A 26,677-nucleotide genomic window follows, 5' to 3' on the forward strand; every position below is an offset into this window, starting at 1 on the left:
AGAAGCTCTATTGTAAGACAAAGCGTTCCAAATAGTTTTCGTGCTTTCTTTATTGGCTTCTGCGTTAGTACTGGTTCAAGTTCTAAGGATACCAGTTTTAGTCCATCAGTTTAATTTTAATTACACTAATTCTAGAGACCTCAATGAGAGCGGAATTTGAGAGACGTCGTTGACAGGAGGAGATATAATTAGGAAACATAATTATTTTATTCAGATCATATAATTTAAAATAGTGGACCTATAAATATAACAGCATTAATTTCCACATCAAGATATAAATTATTCCGTGTAATTAACATAATTAATTATTCACCGTGATCATTAAATCAGAATAAATGAAACTATTATCTCTTCTTATGTTTCATGGTTTTAATGATTCGTTTAATTGTGAAGAACGGAAGAGCGAAGTTAGAATCATAGTTCATCATTATTTATGTTAATAATATATAATATACGAGACATCCGATAGCCATCCTTCTTTCCTTTTTTTCCCATGATTTCAAACATAAAAATCTGACACTCATCAATAAAAGATAGATACATCGCTGACTTTTCGGTAGACATTTTTTGATTCACAAATGTTTCGTACATTATTTCCATGAATCGGTAATAGTTTGGACAGCTTTCAATTACAAAGTATCTGAACGGATATTTTTTTCCCAAAATACGTTGATATAATGACCAGCGTTTAAACATTCTAGACGGCCTATGTCCTTCTTAAAAACATATCAATGAAATTAGCATCTTTTTCGTGAAATCTAAAATAAATAAACAAACAAAACATAAAACCTCTTTATAATACGAGTATATGTGACGAACACTTGCCTTGAAGTATTATTGCAAAGAGATTCTGCTATCTCATTTTCGCCTCGGCGCTCGTTACCTTCATTGTTGACAGGGCTAAAGTCATTTGCGTTAAGAAAAGTTGTGGTAGCAATCTTTCCACCATTCTACGTTATCACTACTTAGATTTCATTTGATTTATGATATTGAAATTAATAACATTCGGGCAATTTAATTTATATATATAAGATAGGTTATTGAGGATGCTCAAAATAAACCACAAATTGTTTCTCTGAAAATACAAAGAAACGACATTTAAAGTTCACTAATATCGCCTCCTCTATTATATCTCTTTATTTTCTTACAAAATCAAAGTTCAAAATAATCTAAACATTATCTGTCATTCTGTCATTCAACCATCAAATGCGCGGCAAACTGACTTTCAGATACAGATTAAAAACGCGCGGAGCGCAGCAAATTTGGGATAATGAAATGTCATTTCATTACATATATGTATAAATCATTATAAATGTATTCAATACGGCATAAAAAATCTTTTGGTAATTTTACAAGTTAAGTTGTACTCCTCACTTATATTTTTACGTGTAATGACTTTGATGGAAAATGATTTTACTTCTATGTTAGTACTAAATTGCTCGACTTTTAATATTTTTTACGTAAATGTGGATAAATACGAACCTAATTTTCAATTAAAAAATATGCGGTGAACGTTGAAAGCTATTTTCGTCTAGATTAAAAATTCTGTTCAATAAAAACAAGCAGATATCTATAACGTTTATTAAAAAAATAAGCAGTTTATTTTTTAATAAGCATTTAGTGCAGAATTTAGAATCATGCTCTAATTGGCCCTAGAGATATAGAATATAAATCCATGCACCAATTTGGTGGATCTTTTAAAGTCAAAAGAAACGAATTTTCCTTTTCAATTCGCCGTGACGATCCTTATTGGAAAAGTTTTCGATTCTAGGATGTCTGATTCTTGTAATAGCGCAATTCTAAGTAATGGCACGATTTCTTGCTTTATTAATTCTTAGGTTTAAATATTTGATTAGTATTATGATTTTACAAATTTTTATGTAAATTTTTATGACTACATAGTAACATGACAAATCAGATAAGGAATTACAATAATGTTGTTTTGATATTATTAACTGATTATGTTATTAATTTCTGTAATATGCTGCTGAATTAATTCCATTTTTTTTTCATAAACATCTTTCTGTACTTAACGTAAATAACTATTGAACGGAATTAAAATAGGGAGTCTATTAAACAAAACGCGACCTGTGTTTTGGTAATCAGTCAATTTTGCAGAGAACTTAACAGACATTAATATGGCTCATTATAAAAATCCTCTAGTGGTGTTATTGACAATTGCAGTTGCTCATTACGTTAATATTATAAAATATTTATGTAGTAACTTGAATTAAGTATAAACTAGATATCATATGCCTTCTTTGCCAGTTCCATATTTGAGAACTTTGATATCCTTAAATTTTCATTGAGTGTTCTTTCCGAAACTGTAGTAAATGTTTGGTAAAACTTTTATAACTAAAATTCGATTTGAGCAAATTTTAAAGATACTAAATATTTTGGTATGAGTATAAGATATAATTACATAAGTTTAGAGTCGAGAAATAATAGTTCAATCATACTTTCGCTTCGAAGTTTGTAAGTTCTGATATAAAAATGTTGATATCTGCCGCAACTGCGGAATTTGAGTTGGATTTAAAAGATTTTATTGGGGGACAAGTGGCGGGTGCGATATTTCATAAAAGTTGAGTTCCGTCCAACTCTGGATACGACAGAGTTTTGCTTGCTTCAACTATTCTAGATTTAGAATATATGTGTTCGATTTGGACAAAATGTGGTGAGGATTTGGTAAGAGAACTTTTCGTTTAAATTGCTAAAGTTTTTAAAAAGTAGGCACTGGTCGTTTACAATTAGTATCGTTTAAAATGTTCGAGTAATAATTTGATGAAGAATAATTTAAGTCATGAAACTAATTGGTTCACTTTAAGATAAATAGTTTTTTTCGCTTACGTTTAAATTATCACAGTCTGGACTAGCTATGCAGTACATTCGTAAATTATGATTTTAATTTTTGTTGGTAGAATTATGTAAAATTTGGTGTCGTTATTTTTGTGAAGTTGAAATAATAAATAATTACTTAAAACTTATACATATTTGAGTATTTTCAAACGTGACATATTCCGTTGTATTCCTCCGAGCTTGCTTTGTTGGTCTTGTGGTTAGATATAAGGTCACAGATCCCAATATCCTGAGTTCAAAGCCTGGGGTTTGATTGAATTATTTAATAAAATTAAGAGTCTATTTACTTCTAATCTTATTAAATAGATTAATGTTTTTTCATTACTATATCTAAATCCAAATCGAATCCAATATATTCAAGTAATCTTTACAATAAAGCATTTATGATTCGTCAATAGTTAAATTCTACGGCCGTTTCGCAAAGCTTTCCGAGAAAAGAAACTACAAGAAAATCGCATAATTGCTGTTTTGAAGCAAACTAGATTTACAATGAGGTTGTATTATTTTTAACGCTTGGAAAAAGTCGAGTACCTAAAACCTGGATCATTTGATGTAAGTGACAGTTGGGTGTGCGGTTAACGCTCTTAACTTAGTCTCAGGGTACTGGCTAAATAAGCATGAGCTCCGTGTATGTTAACATATTTGTCGCTCAATATTTGATATTAAAATGAATAAATTGCAGATTTCCAGCTGATTTATACACGAAGTCGTTAAATTAAATGATGGAACGTTTTTATTGGCGCAACTTGATACTCGTTCATCGACGTTTTAATAATGAATGTAAAAAGTTTGTTGTGTTTTAAAACATTTTTTTTTTTTGCCTTCTTTATATTATTCCATAATTATTATATTTTATTAATAGCAAAATATGTAAGTCACATTGATATATTTTGCTATTAATAAAATAACAAATGAGATTATATTAAATATGATTTCAATTGATAACATTTAGTTAATTAACATATATGTGATAAACGTTTAGACATAACATACTATAGCGGAGGCAAAATTATATATATCACAATTTCGCTACCCCACCCAACGCCTCCGTGGCGCAATCGGCTAGCGCGTTCGGCTGTTAACCGAAAGGTTGGTGGTTCGAGCCCACCCGGGGGCGGACGATTTTTTTGTTATTTTTTTTTTATTTTAATTTCTTGTACAAACTATAACAATATTTTTTTTCTGATAAACCATTCTTATTATACATAAATAATAATAGAATATTATATATTTCAAACGTTTCTTGTAATTAAATGATATCACTTTACAATTTTTACAAGGACTGCAGTTATAATACCTAAAAGATAAATATTAAAATAAGCATTTAAGATATAAAGGCGTTAGGAGCCGAGATGGCCCAGTGGTTGGAACGCGTGCATCTTAACCGATGATTTCAGGTTCAAACCCAGGTAAGCACCACTGAATTTTCATGTGCTTAATTTTGTGTTTATAATTCATCTCATGCTCGGCGGTGAAGGAAAACATTGTGAGGAAACCTGCATGTGTCTAATTTCAACGAAATTCTGCCACATGTGTATTCCACCAACCCGTATCGAAGCAGCGTGAAACGAAGCGAAACCTCCTCAAACGGGAGAGGAGGCCTTAGCCCAGCAGTGGGAAATTTACAGGCTGTTAATGTGAAAAATGTGAACATAAAGGCGTGAGGTGGTTAGCGCTGATTTCAAGATATACACATATTACTCGTAAGTTGATTAGAAACGCTTTTATTCTTACACTGAAAACGGAATATTTTCATAGTAATTACATAAATTCAATATCGAGAGTGATGTTTTATTGCGATATTTCAGTTATCTAAAGATGTTTATAGATAGGAAACAGCAACAAGAATAAGGATACGCTCCATGTGTCACTCCCTACACCTAAAGCATTACAAAGAAATCTAATTATTTTATATCATAAACTTATAAGATGGGACAACAATTGTAATAATTTTATCTCATATGGTGAGAAGTGATACAGATTTTTATAATTTCAGAGTTTTATATTTCGGATTCGAACTTCTTCGTCTTCTCGTATCTCTACATAAATGGTATAAAACAAAGTCGCTTCTCGCCGTTTGTCCGCTTAGACCTTTTAAGCTGCGCAGATTTTAATGCGGCTTTCATCAATAAGCAGAGAGATTCAAGAGAAAGGTTTATATGTATATTCAAACTATAGTAGAGAAAGGCCGAAAATTTCAACTTTCCTTGCCGGAAAAAAGAAGTGTTATTCATTTTATGTTTCAACTTAAATTTAAATGTTTTATATAGAACCTTATTGTAAAGAAAGTCATCAAAACAGAATTTTAAGGTCTAATTTGAATGCAACGTAATTTATGTAGCATTCGAGCTAAACGTTTCTGACTCAAAAACATTCCACATACGTCACGTCACGTGTGCCGGTGCACTTGTCAAAATAATTTTAGCAAAATTAGTACGTAAATTTAGTAGTATACGTTCTAATTTTGATTAAATTATTATTGAAATGACACTCAAATTATTTATGAAGCTGCGTCAAGCAATGTAGCAGCTAACTACTCGTAAAGTGTTCTCGGTTCGATTAATTTTATTTATCGTTGAAGCATTACTATAATGCTTTAAATGTATTAAATGTTTTATACGAAATTAAAATTTTGTTAACATTTCCTTCCGAAAGAGTTCTATTAAATCTAAAAGTACTTTTGTCTGGGAAAGAGTATGAATGTAACATTTATGTATTGCCTAACTGAATCAACTTACATTTTATTCTTTTTATATCATATGTTGATGGTTTGTGGTCACCACCACCCAAAGATGTTGGCATCGTAAGAAATTTTAACGATTCTTTAGATTACATGTTCGTGTTGTTACACATTTACTTTGTGGTAGGGTTATGTGCCAGCTCGTTTGGGTAGGTACCACCCAGATATTCTACCGCCAAACAACAGTATTCAGTATTTTTGTGTTCCGGTTTGGAGGGTGAGTGAGCCAGTGTACAGGCACAAGGGACGTAACATCTTAGTTCGCAAGGTTGGTGGCGCATTGGCGATGTAAGCAATGGTTAATATTACAGCTCCATTGTCTATGGGCGGTGGTGACAACTCATCACCATCGGGTGGCCCATATGCTCGTCCGTCAACATATACCATAAAAAAAATAGAATATTGATTTAAAATTTCATATTATGACTTTATTTTTTGAGAACTTATAATAAGTTCTCAAAAAATAATATATTAAATTGTTTGAATAAATAAAATTATATAAGGTTTATGTTAACCTTGCTGATTGCATCCTGATGATGTCGTCCTGACCAATATCGGTCACAGCGGCCAATCTTAAGAGAGACCAGCCAACTAGTGTGCGCGCAAACACAGGTGCACTCTATGTGGCTCACTCCCATGATCAGATAGAACGGCAAATCCGAACCGAACGAAAATATTTCAAGTGGACCAACGGCTGTTATTAAGATTTTTCAACACAAATACCTAATAACTTTTATATCTACCCAAATTTTGATTTGAACCCAAAATCTCGGTATCTGTATCTATATATCTAGCCACTAGACCAACGAGATTGTCAAATGATGTCATCATCAGCCCACATTCGTCCACTGCTGGACATAGGCCTCTCCAAATGCACGCCACTGTGGTCTTTCTTCGGCAACTCGCATCCAGTAATTCACGTTGATGTGTATTTAAAAAATACGTTATTCAATTAGGCTCTTTCGAGAACTATTGTGTTGTCATTTTCCATTTAAAAAAGCTACCATCGCTTCGCATTGTAGATTCAGCCGAGGAGAACCGACAAGAAACTCGGCAATTACTCGTTTCCACGTATCAGTCACATAGATAATTAAACACGATGACATTTTTATCGGCGCAGTCTGAGGTTTGAACCCAGAACCTCGAGACCTGTGATATCCATGAAACCAAAGAGCCAGTCAAATCTTAAATTATATATAAAATAATAAAATAAACTAGTCCAAACTTTCCTCTTATATTAATAAGTTTATCACATTGTTTTGGAAAAATACGCGAGCGAGTTTTCAGACCTCACTCGTTTATCACCAACATTCATCACAGAGTGTTTTGTGAGAGTTTTCATATGTTTAATTTAAATAGAGGATTAACAATACAAACAATTATCTACCTTCATACATTAACATTAGTGTCTATATTCGCGCGAATGAATTAACAGATTTGTTACTATAGGGCAACGTATACAGACATAATAATTCTAAAAGGGTCATGCTTTAAAACGACAAATGTTGTTTATGAATAAATTTTCTCAAAATTTTACACTTAATATTAAATGATAATTTATTACGTAACTACCTCTCTACCGGAGGGGGTAATCCGTTTTGACTGTTCGTATTTATGTATCCACATACATTAGGAACTTTATAAACGGGTAAATGTACCATTTAAAATGCTAATTAACTACCTTAATTGGTGGCTTTTAAGGATAAACTAGGTATCCGTTGAATTTTAGTCGTATAGATCATAATATTACACAACGGTCCCGTTAGTCGAGTGACTTGTTTATAAGTTTACAAATACCGATGTCCAAGGTGCGAATCCCGAGTCCGGCAAAAAAATAAATCATTAATTGAATTCAGCCTGGATTTAGTAAGTTTGAAGTGTAACACTTTTTTATTTATAATGGCGCATAGGAAATAGACTACCTGATGAAAAGTGGGTATCATCGGCCAAAGACATATTATCTATTCCTTGCATCGCTAATGCTCCGCCAACCTAAATCTATGCTCGATGCGCCTTTAGTTACACTGGGTCACTCACCCTTCAAACCGGAACACACCACTACTTAGATATTGTTCTGCTTGGCGGTAGAAGATTTAGAAAGAAGTCGAAACAGCCTATTGGATATTGTACATTCTTTTTTCCCTGACAGACATGGAATCCAAACTCAGATAAACTTATTAATTAATAACCAACATTTTTAATGCCCTAAATCGAATCAAATAAATTAAATAAATTATACCGTGAGACTACAAAGTAATTTTTAACTTGAATCGTAATTTTAATTATAATTTAAACAAAAAACTGCACCTGCCCTATTAATTACAACCTTGATAACGTCTATATTTCTAAGCCCAAGTAACTTTTTTATTATTTCTATTACACAGATAGACTTGAGAATACAATGGAAGTGGCACTTCTTTGATCCAATTATCACTGGTATAAATGACGTCATACGTCAAATCCAAATTTATAGTTTTTGAAAATAGAACTAAGACATTAAAGAAATAATCCAAATGTTTGATTGGATAACCGAAACGATCAATATGAAAATTATAAATATTTTTGTATCGACAATTTCGGCTTTTTACATACCTACATATACAAAGATTTCCGGATATAGGGCATTTTATGCTAACTTTAAAAAAAATGATGTCCGTTTTTTATCAAAAATACATCTTGCACTGGAATCAATACGAAATTATTATTACGCTTTTAATTCGTTTTACGCTAAATATTTCGAAAGTTATACATTCGAAATTTATAATTTTTATAATTTTGAATAGGTATGTAATATTTGTACACTTGCAAGTTTCTTTTAAAATATAACATATATTTTGTATCTCATTTATGTTACTTCTGAACTTTTTATATTCTAAGACTCAGTGTTGGAATCAAAACAAAAATGGCGTCCAAAATGGCTCTTAATTAATTAACTCGGCGCCGCTACTGGAGGTCTACAGGGAATTTTTATCTATCTCTTTCCGTCCACATCGATGTGAGCAAGAAGAAACATCTGGTTTACTAATTAGACCACCCGCTGATACGATCCTTGATTATGAAGGATTAATATATATTAAGTTATTTCATGTATTTTTTAATTTTTAATTTTTTATATAATAAACAACTAAATAAGAATTTTCTTTTACCTCATTACAATACATGGTCCGTCTGTCGTCTGTGTGTTACGGTGACGTAACAATATATCGAGCAATCGAAGAATCTAGAACGTAGAAAATTTAATATCAATAAGATAAGCACATAAGATATGATAACCAGCCAGGAATGATAATACAAAAGCGAAGACTAACTACTATTTTACTTGGGGGGATTTGTGCAAGCCCGCCTGGGTAGGTTAGATTAGGTTACCATTCACACATCAGATATTCTATCGCCAAACAGAAAAAAATATTTTATTTTTTATTTATAATATTTATATAAGAAAAAAACGGAAAACATCTTAATTGTTTTAATTGAGGACTGAAATACACTTCTAGGATCGAGCGAAGCGACAATGATATACTATAATATTATTGAGATATATCTAAGCATCAACGAGTTCATTTCAAAATTATGTTCGTAGTATTCGATTCATGTCTATACTGTATTTAAATAGCACACTTAAAATACTCTTTTAACAAACACTCGTGACGTACGAGTATCTTAAAAAGAGAGTGATGTCGTCCCAATCGATATCGGTCAACACGACAAATTCTTAACGGAGACTGACTAACCGCACAGGATACTTAAAATTGTCCAAGTGTGAGCGCCAACTCAAGTGCATACTGTACTTACTCTCATAATAAGATGGGACGATAGAGGTATGTATCAGTTACCTTACGTACTTTTCGAGGCTTGTGAGTGTATAATCAAAATAAAAATAAAAATAGACTTTATCCAAGTAGGATTTTACAAGAACTTTTGAATAATTTTACAGAACTATATTGAGTAAATCTACTGGGTCAGAATGTAGATTCAGTCGAGAAGGACCGACAAGAAACTCAGTAGTTACTCTTTTCCAACATTTGAAATACATTATGTTAGTTAAATACAATTATATATATAATATATCTTTCTTGAAAGTCAACAAGTATTAACTCCACACTTTTTTATCATCTATATTATCTTGCTGCAAATGAGCTGCAAATGAGAATTTATTGACAAAAAAAAAACACAATATTTTCTATTGAATCGACTCTTCATTTGTACTTAGAAAATCCAGAAGTATTTCTTAAAAGTTAAAAATTTAACCAAAAGGTTATTAAAAAAAAAAATCGACAAATAATTTCCAATGCAAGGAAATGCTCGTCCTCGTCCGTTTCTCAATGGTCAATATACATTGCTTTTCTTACATAAAAAAAGTACAAGCGTACATACATAATAATCCCGAAAGGCGATCAGGTGAACAACCAAAATAAAAGAACGCTTTGTTACGGAGTTATGGCAGTAACCTGGACACGAGCGCCATCTGCCGGCGACAAAAGGATAGATTTATAGCTTACTTTCGTTAGAACAAGTTGCGTGGTCCAATCCATAGCCTATTATTTTATATACCTTTGATAATTTGTAATCAATAGCATTTACATATTATTATATTTGATGCAAGGACAGGCCTTATTTTGCGGAATTATATGTTTGTCAACGTAATAGTCTAATATGTGTGTGTGGATTTGTGTTTGTTTTTGAATTAAGAGCGTTTAACGGCTCGAGGGTATTTTTACGTTACGTTTAACCCGTGTTATCTGTTGCGTTTATTATTATTATTTATTCCGGTGCTGGTTTGAATTCATTGATTCAAATGCTACAGTACAATTCTGTAAGAATTAACTTCGTATCACACTCGTAAAATGTTGATAACCGACTTACGATGATAAGCCATTTTGATACGTGTATCCTATAAATTATATAACAATTATAGTCAATATCGTATATCATATTCTGGTATTTCATGTTCTTGTTTTGTGATTAGTATCGTATTTCTTGGACTTATAAAGAAATTTTTAAACAATATTTGTTAAGCTTATGATCAGTAATTCTTCTCATTGGAGATCGTTATCCAAAGCATTAGTCGCTTCGGTCAAAAACCAAGAAATGGTTAGTAACTATAAATATATTTTATTATCTTCTTAAGAACTCTCTTGTTGTATGTTACGGCATTTTTGCCTGAAATCAAATTTATTTATAATAAAATAGAAGCATTGACCGTCAAATTGAACACTACTACCAGTTCGGAAAGGGAAATACCCTGACCTGAGAAGAACCAACCTTTAAAAAAAGCAAACAAATTGGATTAAATATATTAAATTATAGTTTTATTTGTTATTTTTTAGAGTAATTTTGTTCAAGAATGTATAATATATATATTTTGAATATAGAATAAATATCTTCTAAATTGTACCAAACGTTCTTCGTAGATTAAAACAGAACATTCACACTAGAGCCTTAGCTACAAAATAAATAAGATATTTAAAAAAAAATCTAGTGTTTTAGTATCAAATGAATATACAGGTATCCTGTATTGAATTAAAATAAACTTATATTGATTTCATAGCCAACGTAATATATGAAAAAAATTACATAAGCAACGGCTACGTTCTCGATTCTATTTCGACCCAACTTCGACTATTGCTCCCAAAAATAAAACTCAGTTTTATGGTAACTGGAAGATATTTCTGCTTATTTATATCAATTATGATTCTGATCCAACTTCTACCGAACCACAGTTGGATCTTTGTGTTAGTAGAATAGGAAAACGGCTGGACGCTAATGATTTTCGTTTTGATTTACGTTTCGATTCGATAGCGATGAAGTGATATTTTTTCATTAGAATTGACGCCCATTACATACAGATACAGAATAACTCAAACTTTATTCAATAGTCTTTTACGAGCACTTTTCAATCGTAATTTTACACAATGGTATCAAATGAATAGTACTACCTCTACCACTGGGTCCGAATGTAGATTCTATCGAGAAGACCCGGTAAGTAACTCAGTAGTTACTCCTTTCCAAGTTTGATAAACAATCCCTCAAATACCTACAATAAAAAATAAACTTCTAATTTCCATAGACAATTTTATCTTAATACTACTTCAAATCTTCCAATGTAAAAACGGACCAGAATTATACGTACCAAATAATTTTAATTAACATTTATTTCACCAAAACTGACCGGAACAATTATTAAAAAATTCATTAATATTTTCTTACAAAAGTATAAAACTCATTCGTATAATACGTTGATTACATTTAACCCTGTTATTCGAATAAATAAAAAATGGTTCCAATTAAATTATTTCGTATAAACTCAACCCAATTTACGTGACAACGTCAATATTGCATCGGTATAAAACGAATAAAACTATTTATGATGCAAGGTACATACTGGCTAATTCAATTTATATGCATGATGTATACGGTGTTTATTTTTTAAATAACTTGAATGAATATAAATTGTAAACGGATCAAAATATTTTAACCTGCACAAATTAACAGTTAGTTCAGTTTTATAGATAAACATATTTTAGTTGTAAGTTTTATATAAAACTAGCTGTGCCCGCGACTTCGTTCGCGTAGTTGTCGGAAACACTATCATGATTATCGTTTGATTGCTCACGTTGGTTTTTGTTATTATAATCGACAATAAGATTTAATAATATGTTTTACAGTACTTCAGCGTAGATTATATTTTTAGTTTTATTTTCTTGTGGTAGAAGAACATACTGATTTTGCCCGCAACCCGATCTTGACAACGCGACATATAGTTGGCCGTGTGAAAAGCAGTCTTGACGTAAATCGATTCCTACGTGTTTAAATGTTTGGCCCTGTGATTTATTAATGGTTACGGCAAAAGATAACTTAATGGGAAATTGAATTCTTTTAAAATTAAAAGGTAAATCATTTGGAATCATTGGGATGCGAGGTATAAGCACTGTTTGACCAACTGCCGGATCAGTCAAAACTGTTGCAACGATCACGTTATTGCGAAGGAATTTTACTTGAAGGCGGGTCCCGTTACATAAATTTGGTGGTTTAAGATTTCTGAGTAAAATTATCGCAGCACCTATTTTTAACTTCAGGGAATGTGGTGGAAGGCCGCTCGGGTTTAAAGAATTGAGAAACTCTTGTGGGTAATGGACAGCATCTTCTTGATCCATTACATTATCAATAGATGTGTAGGTAGTTATATCGCCTGGAAGTTTGGTTAAAATTAGGTCGTTAATTTCGTCAACGCTACTATTTCTCGCCGCCAATATTGCCCTTTGACACATCCATTGGTAATCTTTATTTTCTATTTCGACGATATTAGGGTAAACTTTGGATATTAAATCCTCTATGCTAGTCACTTTTTCTCCTAAATCGCGATCAATTTCAATTTTATTTTCAGAATGAGGTACTTTTCCATCTCCTATTAAAAGTAACTTTGAAGGAAAATTTGTACTTCCTCCTCCCAAATGTGCTCTCATATTCGTAGATAGTTTTAAGGTATGGACAAATTTCCATAACGGTGAACTTTTAAGGCAAGACCTTACAATGTCTGCTCTAGTTCCTCTTAAAATTACCGGTAAAGTTTGTCTAAATAAATTACCAACATCTGTGTTTTTATTGCTTATTGTTACGGTCAATTATGACAACCCTTTTCTTAAACATAAAAGAAATATTGTACAATAGTGTACGATTGCGAATATTTTTTTTGTTAACAATTCGATGCAGGTGTATCGGCATCTGGATGTAAGACAAAAGAAAAAGTCAATTGTAAATAAATAAATCACAAACAAAATTCATACTCTGCCAAAACAAACAAAACGTTCAACAGGAAATGTAATAGTAAATCTGAATGACTTTTATTTGTCTTGGATTAGGAGAAAAGTTCATGAATTGTAATACCTGACGGTAGACATGTTTGCTTAAACACTCAATTTTGATTCCAATTTTCTGTCATTATATAGGACCACTATGTACGTATAAGGTTTAAAAAAACATCAAGAAGAAGTGTATTTATCGATAGACCAGATTTACAAATTTGGAGTATATCATATATTTACAAACCTACCTTGGCTGACACCGCCTCCAAAAATAACAATAATTTTAACTATAATATATTATCGTAATAACTTTGCTGACTTTTAAATAGTCTAAATATTTTTAATTTCATTTTACATAGTATAAATCTAAAAAATATTGTGATCATTGTTTGTTATTCATAGGTTTGTGTTAAGTTAGATTTAAAGTGGGTAGGTACATACTTATCTCCTTGCGTGGAAACACAGAATGTACCTACATATTGGTAAGTAGAATAAGTTACTTGATTATTAAGTTGTAGAATAATAAGCAATTATTTTTTACTTTTTAGAGCATATTACTTTTTTTCTCTTTTGAAGTCGGTTTTTTTTTGTCAAAATTTTTATTTCTAAAAGATTCGGCCGAGTATCGCTAACGTGCTCCTTAGAATTGTTCCGTTCCCTTCCGTACCGTTACTTTGTCAAGGATCCTATGCTCAGAACCTTACCAAACTTTCACCATAGTACCCTTGAAGTATATCCTTTATAATAAAAAAAGAATCATTAAAATTGGTTGGCACAATTTTGAGTTATTCACCTATTTATCGCGCACATACATAATGCACATTTAAGACTTATATCGTTTTCATAGGGATACCATCATCGTAACAGGATAAAATTAAAATGGGGCCCCACGGGAAGCACTACCTTTCAAACAAAAAAAAAATTATCAAAATCCAGTGAAAAGTTATGAGGTAACAAACATATAAAAAAAAAAAATACAGACGAATTGATAACCTCCTCCTTTTTGAAGACGGTTGAAAACAAATAATATTAACTTAAACGTAATAAGATAAACAAACCGAACAATAAGAAATTTAGATTGTTTCTCCTTTGGTGTTATTATTTCATAAGGTGATTATAGTACAACCGTGTTGAATATGCTTGAACGTAATAGAAATTACTTGAAATATTGAACCACTAATTTATTTGTGTAGTCATTTTAAACGATATTCACCTATTTGCTTATTTGTTTATTATATAATTTATTTTCTCAGTGATGATTAATCTGCATCGGTGAAAGTATCGCTCGCCATTTTGAACTTTTTTACGTGTGTAATGTAATTTTTATACCTTATTTATACTGTGAAACGTTTGAATTGTTTACTTGCAAAGTACGAAGGAATGTTCATAGAAATTTTATCTTATATCGTAAGTTAAAACTACAGCAGATTATGATTTAAATGTAATCGATTTTAAACGATAAAAAATAATGAGCAAATAAGCTGATAACAAAACCTAATTTTGATAAATAATTTAACTATTAAGAATGTTAATTTTTTTAAGTCGTTATGTGCATTGCTACTTCGCAGAACTACACCGCGGGTGAGAGTGGCGAGCGCGGCGGCGGGGCTGACCCGCCTCCCCCTCATCCGCCGCCGCGCCCCGCCTGCTAGCACACTCTTAACAAATAGTGTCACGGACTTTTTTTTTATTATTAAAATAGGAATATATCTTTTATACACATTTTTTGAGTAACTTAAAACGTTTATGCTGCGCACGCATCGAAAGTCCATAAATGTGAATAATTTTCACCGTTTTTGCAACATTTCTCACTGTCGCTGCGCTCCTATTGGTCGCAGCGTAATGTTATATAGCCTAAAGCCTTCCTCTATAAAAGGACTATTCAACAAAAAAAGAATTTTTCAAATCGGACCAGTAGTTCCTGAGATTAGCGCGTTTAAACAAACAAACAAACTCTTCCGCTTTATATATTAGTATAGATTAGTAGCCGTTACAGCGGTTTAGTTCGCGGAAGTTACTCTTCATCTTTGAGTATCGTAGTATGATGTTATAATATGTTACAATCGAAGAAGAAATTAAGATAAATCAACCATAGATCTACGTATTCCTTGCGATTCTTTTATTACTGGGCTATATTGTACTCTATTAACAGTCCGCGGCATTTATATGACATTATTTATAATATAAGACTATTATTTCCACTTTAATTTTATTTCCAAAGTTCGATCGTTAACACATACGTAATTTTTCAGTAAATTCATGATGATTTTCATTCATTATTCAAGCTCTCGACCAATGATGTCGCGTCAATTAGCTGTCAAATGCTGTTTCTTTGGTTTTTGTCCTGTTCTGGTTGGAATAGACTATATACATTCTGTCAGAACGGTAGTATGTAGGTTACGTTATATATATATATAGACGTTTTATTCGTTTGAATATGATAAGAAAATCGCGTTGGTTGAATTTGGGCCATAACGGTTAATCGCAAAGGCTATAAAGCATGCACTCGTAATTACTTCGCTATCAATATAGACGACTCGAGAGAGGTCAGGCACCAACGTAACGATCTTTTCAGGGCATGGAAGTATGACGTCACCAGCTCCCTAATTTCAGACTGCTATTGATAAATCTTTGACAGAAATCAGTACTTCAATATCTGTCTTGAAGCTTGCCACTAGACCAACGAGGTAAGTAGAAAAAAAATGAGAAAACAGTGTTGATACTATTTCATTTTTTAAAGAATAATACATATTACACAATGACATTGTGTTTATTATTGTATACAATTATATTGACGTCATATCCTGTCTGAAAATCAACGAATATTAAGTTCGCGCTCTTTTATAGTCGGTGTATTTATTAACTCCTAAGCAATTGGATTTGATAAAAATAATGTAACACGTGTCAAATGTTTGTGTATATGAGGTCAAAAAACCGCATCATAATACGTTGTGTAATTTTAAAGATCTAAGCATACACAGGGACATATAGCGGCAAGCGACTTTGTTTCATATTATGTAATGATATTTATATTTAAATGTATGTATTGTTAAAAAGTTATCTTTATTATGGTTTAAGTCGTTTAATCTGTAGTTATGAAACGCCATAATTATAATTAATAAATGACTTTTAATAAAAAGCAGATGAAGCGCGCGTGAAATTACGGTGAGACAACAAAAGCGAATACAAGTTCCGGGTGACACGTTCGCGTTTTCAATAATATGTCATAGGCTTTAATTATTATTTATTATTGACACAATAACAAAAAGACGCGTTGTTTTGCACTGACGGGAATTTGTATTCGCTTTTGTTGCTTCCCAATAATGTTCCGCTCACTCCATCTGGCTTTTATTTTATAATATGCGAATATAGATGATATATAAACATAATTGAATATTTAAGAAATAAATAAACATTTATTTCTACCATTTTAAAGTTTTTAATTGTATTCAAACATCAGATCTGTTAAAACAGTGGCAGCTAGCGCCATTTACACTTATTTACAAACAACATTGAATACATTAATCTCTTCGTGATAGTCGAGCAAAACCATTGAAGATTCATCTTAAATTACAAATATATTACACAAGTCAGGCAGGCTGTCCTGTTAATAGTTTAAAGTTTATTAATGTACGTTTTAAAACAATTTATGTGCACCATGTGCGCTGGAGCGACCATTAGTGCAGTTTTGTTAAAAACGTCTCCAACATCGGATCGTTTAAATTATATATTATCAGCGTGGTAACATAATTTCTTACCCATTAAATACATTTTATAGATTTAAGGACCTTTTTACATTATATAAAATAATATTTTGATAAAATTTTCTAACAATTTTATTACAAATTTAATAGACAATGGTTCTAATTAATTAATTTTCTGTATGTTATTTTAAATAAACAAACGAATTTTCGCCTTAATAATATTAGGAACGATTCAATTAAAATAACTGCTCCCAATATTAAGTTTTTTTTTATTGTTTATTTTCGATGTAAAACTTATTTAATAGTAATAGTTATAAGAGTAAAATATCAAAGTCGAATTTGAACGAAACGTTTCGACATTACGTGTTTAAAGGAAATGTTTCTGATATAAAAAAAAAAAAAACTTCCATGTATCTACTAAATTACAAGCGCTTATATATTCAGTCTTAATGCATTGACGACTAATATACAAAATAACATCTACCATAGACAACGAACGACACCCTAAAATATATAGAAACCACTTCATAAACTGTTACCAAGAAGGCATCCAAGCTGTTATGCCCCGTGAGACTTTTACAATGGCTGTTTGGTAGAACGAATTCTCGGTCCGATTTGTGCCCGGTTCGGATAACAATACAGCCCGCAACAGCACAAAGGTATTCCAATTATGACACTCAAGAGCCAGAAGTCATGAAAATGAATGTTATCATATTAACCCCTTACTTACCAGTTTTACTTTTTAATTATTGCCTTAAAAGGTGGAGTATTTCCAGACCAATGGAAAGAAGCTTTGGCGCGCCCAATATTTAAATCTGGTGGAAAACATCTTATTTGTAATTACAGACCAATCTCGTTACTTTCAACATTAGGCAAAGTTTTTGAAAAGATTATCATAGCATCTGAAACATCAAATCACCCCCCACCAACACAGTTTTTTAAAGTCAAGAACAACTACTACTAACTTATTGTGTTTTACTTCCACTTTATACGAAAATGTTGATGTAATATACGCAGATTTCAGCAAAGCTTTCAACAAAGTTGACCACTTGCTTTTAATACGTAAACTTTCACAATTAGGTGTTGGTGGAGCGCTTCACAATTGGTTTAAATCATATTGTATAGAACTTTTAAGCTTGTCATCTGTGGTCATTGTTCTGATATCTTTGAAGTGGTGTCAGGCATTCCGCAGGGCTCACATCTAGGACCAATTCTTTTTAACGTATTTATTAATGACATCGTAACATGTTTTCACAACGCAAGCTATTTCTTATTTGCTTAAGCTTAGTGCATGCTGTTGTCTCCTATCATTGAAGGAGCACACAACTTGTAACCCTTATATTGTTGAATTTTAAGAATATGTATTTAGTGTGTATCTTTTGTTGGAGACTCGTAAATTAATTAAATAAATAAATCTCCAAAAAAAATCTTAATTCTAAAGTACGATTAAGAGGTCAAGCGAGATTTGATGAAAACAAAATAATATAATTAAATATTTTAACTGTAACAACCGTTTACATTAGGTCGAAACGACATATTTATCGAATCGATAAACTCATCGGTTGCCATGAGTGAGATCCGATAAAAGCATCGGAAATGAAAGACTTTCTGCCGCAAGATGACTATCACGTCGATTTAATCAGCATAGTTATAAAATTAATAATTTGTTTCTTATCAAAGCAATTCCTTGATTATTTTGATATATTGTTCTTATATTGCAGATACGGGCAAAGCTAAGACCGTATTGAAAAAAATAGTAGCCAATATGGTCACTAAGTGCACGCACACTAGTTGAGTAGTATGACATTCGGCGAGGTTCAAGCGTAGCTGTCACGTACACCAAGATGATTAACTTGGCTCGTTTGTTTTAGTTCTTATTTAGTGCGAAATTCGATTTATAAATAATCTAAGATATTAAATGTAATGAACAAAGTATTTGTGTGAGATATAAATCGATATACATATTTGTATAGCGTGATCACATGATGATATCGTCCTGAGCTACATATTTCGGCCTCTGTAAGTTGGTACAAATCAAGACGACAATCGATTTCTGAAAAAATCTGCCGTTCCGTCGTAATGTGAACCAGCTCCAAGTTTGTTTAAATGTAATAACTACTCGTATCACAAAGCGCTGAGTAACGTAGTCAGTGGTTTAACCGCTATACCTGGACCGCAATTAAAACTCCACGCGCCTTTGAGGATTACTCTAACTGCGTTTTATTTCAAACAGTGCATATTGCCTTTGAATAACCACGTTGAATGTATTTTTAAATGATATATGCATAACAAGTTTTGAAAACTGACATTAAACAGTCTATGGTTGAATTCGTGATTTTTTAAACGTTATGAATTCATTATTCAAAATTCGAATGATTACTTTTTTGTTCTTAATAAGAATTTGATATTAGAATTGTATTATTCGAAATTTAAATGTTTGTTTATATACTAATGGGCTAAGCTATTTTAATAAATAAGTCATTTATTTTTTAAGCCTTTATCACATCTAAAGTCTTTCTATTATTAATAAAAAAAAAATGTTAAAAATATAGATGAAACAAAAAATATGTATATATTAAGTAGCATTGTAGTCATCTAACTTATATGTTTTATAAGGTAAGAGACTAGGAAGTCTTTATTTTTCATTTAATAACCTAAAAAATACAGCATGTATTTTTTTTCACGTTGTTTAATTATTAAAAAACAAAATTAAGTTAAAAGATTTTATTGAAAAAAATTGTAACAGTTATGTAGATAATGTACTAAAAGCTAAAAAAAATCAGTAGGTCCCAGGTATGAGTCGTCAGATCACCCTTCTCACCCACAAAGGGCATTGATCAGACTCAAAAATAAAATGCTGGGAATCGTTTGACCTAAGTAAATATATTTATCGTCGTCTGGGTAAATAAACACCCTACAATTTTATTTTATGGATTTTATCTTGGTTTTCAAATAATCCATACTAATAGTGTAAGTCACTCTGTCTGTTTGTCTGTTGCTCTTTCACGGCCAAACTACTGAACTGAATTTGATGAAATTTGGTACGAAGCGAGCTTAAACCACAAGGAAGGACAACAAGTTAAGTTAAGTACTGTTTGCTTATACACATTTATTTTTTTTAAATTAATAAGTATTTAACTATGCAATAAAATTATACTAAGCTTATAATGACATTAAACTTAAATTGTGTTACTATTAAACAGTCATTAATCCATATTTAATATTATAAATGCGAAAGTAACTCTGTCTGTCTGTCTGTCTCGCTTTCACGCCAAAACTACTGGACCGATTTTAATAAAATTTGGTACACAAATAGTCTAGAGCCTGAGAAAGGACATAGGCTGCTTTTTATTTGGAAAAAAGGGCTGTAAAGGGTTGAAAAGGGGGATGAAAGGTTGTAAGTTGTTGAAAGTATTGTTATTTTTAGAACTAGAAGCATAAAACTTATATGTACATTTATAAACCAACATATCATGACACCCACTAAGGAACGAATTTTGGAAATTCTGCCCCTAAATGGGTGAAATAGGGGTTGAACGTTTTTATGGAAGTCCGTCATTTTTTAAGTTAAAAACATGAAACTTTATTTTTGGGATACTAATTAAAAATGACTAAATACATATTTAAGCGTTTCTAGGTAATCTATCACTAAGGGGGTGAAATAAGGGTTGAAAGATTTTATCGGAGTCAGTCATTTTTTAAGTTAAAAACATGAAACTTTATTTTTGTGCCACTGATTAAAAATGAGTTTTTATTCAGGTTAGTCTGGAAGTCCGTCATTTTTGAAGTTAGAAACTAGAAATTTTATTTTTAGGATACCGATTAAAAATGAGTTGATACCTATTTAAACAATTCTGGATATTTTAGGCCTAAGGAGGGAAATAGAGGTGACATTTCGTATATAGGATAGTCTGGAAGTCCGTCATTTTGAAGTAAGCATGAATTTTTTTTTGGGCTATCGATTAAAAATGAGTTGATTCGCATTTATGCGTTTTTGAATATTTTACGCCTAAGGAGAGAAATTGGGTAGACATTTCGTACATAAGATAGTCTGGAAGTCCGTCAATTTTAAGTTAGAACCTCAAAATTTTATTTTTGGGCTACCGATTAAAAATGAGTTGATTCGCATTTAAGCGTTTCTGGATATTCTACCCTAAGGGCTGTAATACACACCAATGTGGTTCACAAAGAGGTCTTACATTAACGTAATATTTTAAGTTAATTTGTTAATATATTCATATTCTACGCGAGCGAAGCCGCGGGTAACAGCTAGTATGTATAATATCATATACATTTTTATTTTAATTAAAAAATAAATACATACATAACATAACATAAACAGCCTGTAAATTGCCCACTGCTGGGCTAAGGCCTCCTCTCCCTTTGAGGAGAAGGTATGGAGCATATTCCACCACGCTGCTCCAATGCGGGTTGGTGGAATACACATGTGGCAGAATTTCGTTGAAATTAGACACATGTAGGTTTCCTCACGATGTTTTCCTTCACCGCCGAGCACGAGATGAATTATAAACACAAATTAAGCACATGAAAATTCAGTGGTGCCTGCCTGGGTTTGAACCCGAAATCATCGGTTAAGATGCACGCGTTCTAACCACTGGGCCATCTCGGCTATAAAAAAAAAAAAAAATATACATTTACAAAATCAGCAATCGAATATTTACATTATTTCCCCACATAAACAAATGAATCTCGTAAACTCGTAACAATATTCGTGAGTTTGTCTATTTCAACCACATTAATTTTATATAATGTTAGAGCAAGTAAGTAATAAGTTTCGCAGCTGGTATACAAGGGGTTTATTTTATGAAAGTTCTTAAGATGCGTAATTTTAGGGGCCACAAAGGGCCCTGTTAGAGCTCGTTTCACCGTGTTTAAAAGGTTGATATAAGGCTTTACGTTGCTACAAAAAAGTGTATTTTTTCGCGTAAATATTGCTTATTTGTTGGGTAGGTTTACGGTGAAATATTTTTTATGAGCCACCTTCGTAAATATTATACAGGCTGATATTTAACCGACGGTGAAGAAACACGGGTGCAGATAGATAAACATGTTTATGTAGTTGTTCGTAACGAATGAGTGGTTTAAAACCCTTTTGTCTTGCGCCTTGGTTTATTTGGACTTTTGTTATGGTGATACATTTATATCTGTGGTTCATTGCAGATTCCTATCTTTGCTATATTTATACAATACTAGTTTTGCCCGCAATTTCGCCTGTGTGAGGTGGGAGCAGGTGTTACCCTATATCTTTCTGTGCCCCTGACAACTTGTATGCAAAATGTCATGATGTTCAGATTCGTTAGTATTATACAAAATTATTCAAGAGACTATTAGTGTTAATTACATTAGTATATACATACGTTGATTTGGATGTATAATAATAGTGATTTGTATATAATTAATATTTATATAAAGAATATAAACAAGTATTAAATAAGGAAGAATGGGAATATTAGGGTATGTTATAAGGAAAAAATGGAATTGTACTTCGTTTTTTGCCGATTCTGTTCGGTAAAATCTAAGGTACTGATGTTAGAGTCTGTCAGTGTGACGTCACACTGAATACTCGTCCACCTTTAGTATACTTAATCTATTAATGAATGCATTTTTCGAAAATCCTTCAAATTCTCATACAAAAGCAAAAATGAATCGATTCAAAAAGCCACCCGTTGTTACCCAGCGGTCTTTATTTGAAATTTCATAGCGTTAAGGTTCAGTTACACTATAAGCGAATAAATACAATAACACAAAACAATGTTATTATAATTATAATTATTTTATACTTCAACTATATTTTGACAACATTATAACATCAAAATCATCGAAGTTGAATTTTTTTTTTATGTCATAGTTGGCAAACTTGCAGGAGGATCACCTGATGGAATGTGACTACCACCGCCCATGGACATCTGCAACACCGGGGGGCTTGCAGTTGCGTTGCTGGCCTTTAAGGAAGAAGTACGCTCTTTTCTGTGAAAGTAGGGCGTTATATATACAATGAGGTATTTTATATTCCATTTATTTAAAATAAATGTGACTCACGTATCTTTTTTTAAAATTACATTTAGGTGTGTGATTGGATATTATTCTCCGAAACACCCGCTGTCACTGAGACCCAACAACAAATAATTGGAAAGAGCAATTTAATAATGCTCGGATGATTTTTAATATTCGAACAAATGGACATGTATTTATCGAGGGGCATATTTTTGGCAAATTTTTATTAGTGAAAACTCAAGAGTATTTTAACAACTCGTCGGAGTTCACAACACAGGTATCAAAAAGTATATGAGCCGCGTATCACTTGTTCGTTAGTTATTATACTGCAAAATAAGGGTTATTTAGGACTTAGGTACATGTCTATTTTTATATTGAGGCTGCTACAATTAACATACTCATTGGTGTAGTAGCTAAATATTAGACCGAAGATCCCGAGATCATGAATTCAAACTCAGGGTCAGTCCGATGAAAAATAATTGTTTTTTTTATTTATTTATTCGAAACACCATCGGCATATTCACAAAAACAATGCAATCAAAAGTACACGGACCAATGCAGTGTGATACACCACTATAGGTATTTACAGCACTATTGAATTACAAAAAAAAGTAATACACTCTTAAATTAATAATAATAATAGAAACTTAAACAAGCACAAACTTAGGCAAAAGATACGGCTTAAGGCTTAACACAAACGTAACAGTTATAAACCTCTAAAAATAAAAATATAGTTACAATAAAAACAATGGTAATGTTACCCACTTATAGCGTGTAATACTGATTTCTTAAAGCTAAAGAGATATTTATAGTGGATATCTATTTCAAGCTATTTTATCTATTTAAAAATATTAGTAGTAGCACGGAGTCCGGCAAGCACGTTGAGTCGTTGGACTCTTTCCTGTAATGTCGTTACGTTATATTACGAGAGTACAGGAATAGAGAGTACGTCTGTGTTAACGCACACATTTGAGTTCTACAATATTTACTGCATATATGCGTAGTCTGGTTCATCGAGACTAATTTCTGACACAGCGGCCAATCATTTTGCGGTCATTCCTCATTGTATACTATTAATAAAATAACAAAATCGAATCAAAATTCTTTGTCATATGCATGTTAAGAAGATATATTGCTTTTTTCGAACAGATTAGTTCTAATGACGTATGTACATACAACATAAAACTTTTATCACATTTACAAATTTAACGAAAACTTAAATATTGTTTTAAAAGAGGAAATCCTATATATGATGTAGGTTAACATAATATATATTCTGTTAAAGATTATTTTAAAAAAAGGAATCTATGAAAATGTTATAAAGCCATTTATACATAGTGCTTAAATACTTATATTCACTTTAAGTTTAAACTTCTTTATTTTCACGAATCCATAATGAATCATCGTGATCAACCAATCATACTCCAAGGCTCATCATAGGCCTCTATCACAGTTTTCTATACACGTTAAACAATAACTAATATTACGTATTGGACTTTTATTTTATATAAATCTTTTTTTTTTAAAATACGTCACGTCACGTCACTTCAAGATTATTACAATACAATACTGTGTCACTGAGTCAGGAGATTAATTATTTTGAACGTAAATTAAGTCTAGATTTAAACCGTAACCTTTGATAATCCTTACTAATATTATAAATATTTTGTTAATCTTTTACGTAAAATCTACTGAATGGATTTTAATGAAACTTTACAATAATATAATTGTTTATACATCAGAATAACACAAGCTATAATTTATATAGATACTGTGTGTTCAACCGACCCCTAAAACGCGAGCATAACCGCGGGCGAAAACTTTTCTTTTATAAGAATAAAGACTGGATTATTTTTGTTTCGCTTACATTATCATTTTAATAATATGTCATAGGAAATAATTAACGTTATCATAATGTAAATGATTTTAAATAAGCACGCTGAGTTCTGTAATAAATATGTATTACGATTTATTTAAGTGTATAGTGGACATAATACGATGTTTACGCTTTGTTGCTCGATTCATATGACGTTTTCTGAACGAATACACTGTTAATCGAAATTATCATGACATTTTGCATTGAACAAAGTTTTCTATGCATCGATAATGTGATCGGAAACTTTTTAATTTACTCGCATATCAAACTGTTATTTCAATAAGGCTTATGATGTTTTGTGTATTTATTTTGACCTAATTTCTTATTTAGCTCAGAGTTGCTTCGACTTAATAATACTTAGGAATGTTCTGTAAATAATAAGAATAAGAGAAAAATACTTTAGTAAGTACCGAGAAAATTTCATATCTGTTTCGTTATATCATTAAAAACGTTTAATTCCTTTATGAAACATTTATATAATATTTTATGAATAAATACACACGCACGTCGGCCTCCAAATCCTTGATATACAATACATAATGTATAAGAAATGTTAGATTAGAATATTTTGATTTAAAGAAGGTTAACTTACTGTAATGTTCACATGTAAAGTCGATCTACCAATTAAATAAAATAAATATTAATTTAAATATCAGCTCGCTGTGCACACACACCGTCTTCACCGCGCGCCCATTTTTATATATCCTCTTTTTCCGCGCTTTTGCGATGTGTGTCACTCGAGATGACAGATGCATAAAATACACAGATAATATATATTTATATAAAATATAAATCTAATGCTAATGAATATGTTACTATAGATCTGTGTACACTACACTTACAGTTCGCGTTCTGTCTATATGGTAACTAAAAAATAAACAAAAAAAAGAGACGATCGGCACGAAGTTGCTTTCGCTTAATTTTATGTATTAAATAACAAACGCAATGAACTAAATTAACAACTTTTGAGGGTATATAAATGACAAGAAATATTTTTTTATCATAAATCCCGTGTGAATTAAATCAGTAACAAAAAATTACCTTGAACAATATAATATGAGACCGTATTCAATAGAGAGACATAGACAGAAAGAGAAAGAGAGACGCTTTTCCACTCTACTGAAAGCCGCGTAAAAGAACTTCGTTCCAAAAATAATGATTAGTATAAAAAATAATAAGCGCTGAAATTAAAGATCACCGATCACCAGTGAAACTGTTTAAGACAGATTATAAAACAAAAGGCGGGGAAAACAGACAGGATTGTATTCCTGTTTGTTTTCAACGAAGAAAATCAAAAGCGAATAAAAATTTCCGGTAATGTGTTAATTACTTATTAACGATTAGATAATACTTCTATAGTTATTAATAAAGGTGACAGCATTTTTGACGTTAGCAAAAAGATCCGTTTCGCACTATCAGGACTAATTGACGTTCCCTTTTGATTTTGTTGCTTTACTGTAATCTTCCGCGCGCTCCATCTGCCATTCTTTTAAAAATCTGGGGACACAGTTAAGACTTACAGTTTTCTATGCGATTCACACCTATGCTAATTTATAATAATATTTTTTAGAAGATAATAAATCTTACGCAAATTTTAGCGATATTATGAAAAACACGAGCAACTCTGTACAGGAGCCGCAAGACACAGGGGTCTTTATTAAATGGGTCACTTGATGGTACATGG

The 26,677-nt window shown here is 31.6% G+C and overlaps 1 protein-coding gene and 1 non-coding gene across 2 annotated transcripts in view; one reads left to right on the top strand and one right to left on the bottom strand.

The window, feature by feature from the left end:
• The window catches only part of LOC113395851 (leucine-rich repeat-containing G-protein coupled receptor 5), a 563,150-nt gene that overhangs the window by 460,439 nt on the left and 76,034 nt on the right, over positions 1 to 26,677 (bottom strand). The gene's annotated exons all lie outside the window — the stretch shown is intronic.
• Trnan-guu (transfer RNA asparagine (anticodon GUU)) lies at positions 3,900 to 3,973 on the top strand. The gene has a single exon. It is a non-coding gene; the product is annotated as a tRNA-Asn (tRNA).

This window comes from Vanessa tameamea, chromosome 4 (assembly GCF_037043105.1).
Source record: "Vanessa tameamea isolate UH-Manoa-2023 chromosome 4, ilVanTame1 primary haplotype, whole genome shotgun sequence".
In the NCBI taxonomy this organism is placed as follows: domain Eukaryota; kingdom Metazoa; phylum Arthropoda; class Insecta; order Lepidoptera; family Nymphalidae; genus Vanessa; species Vanessa tameamea.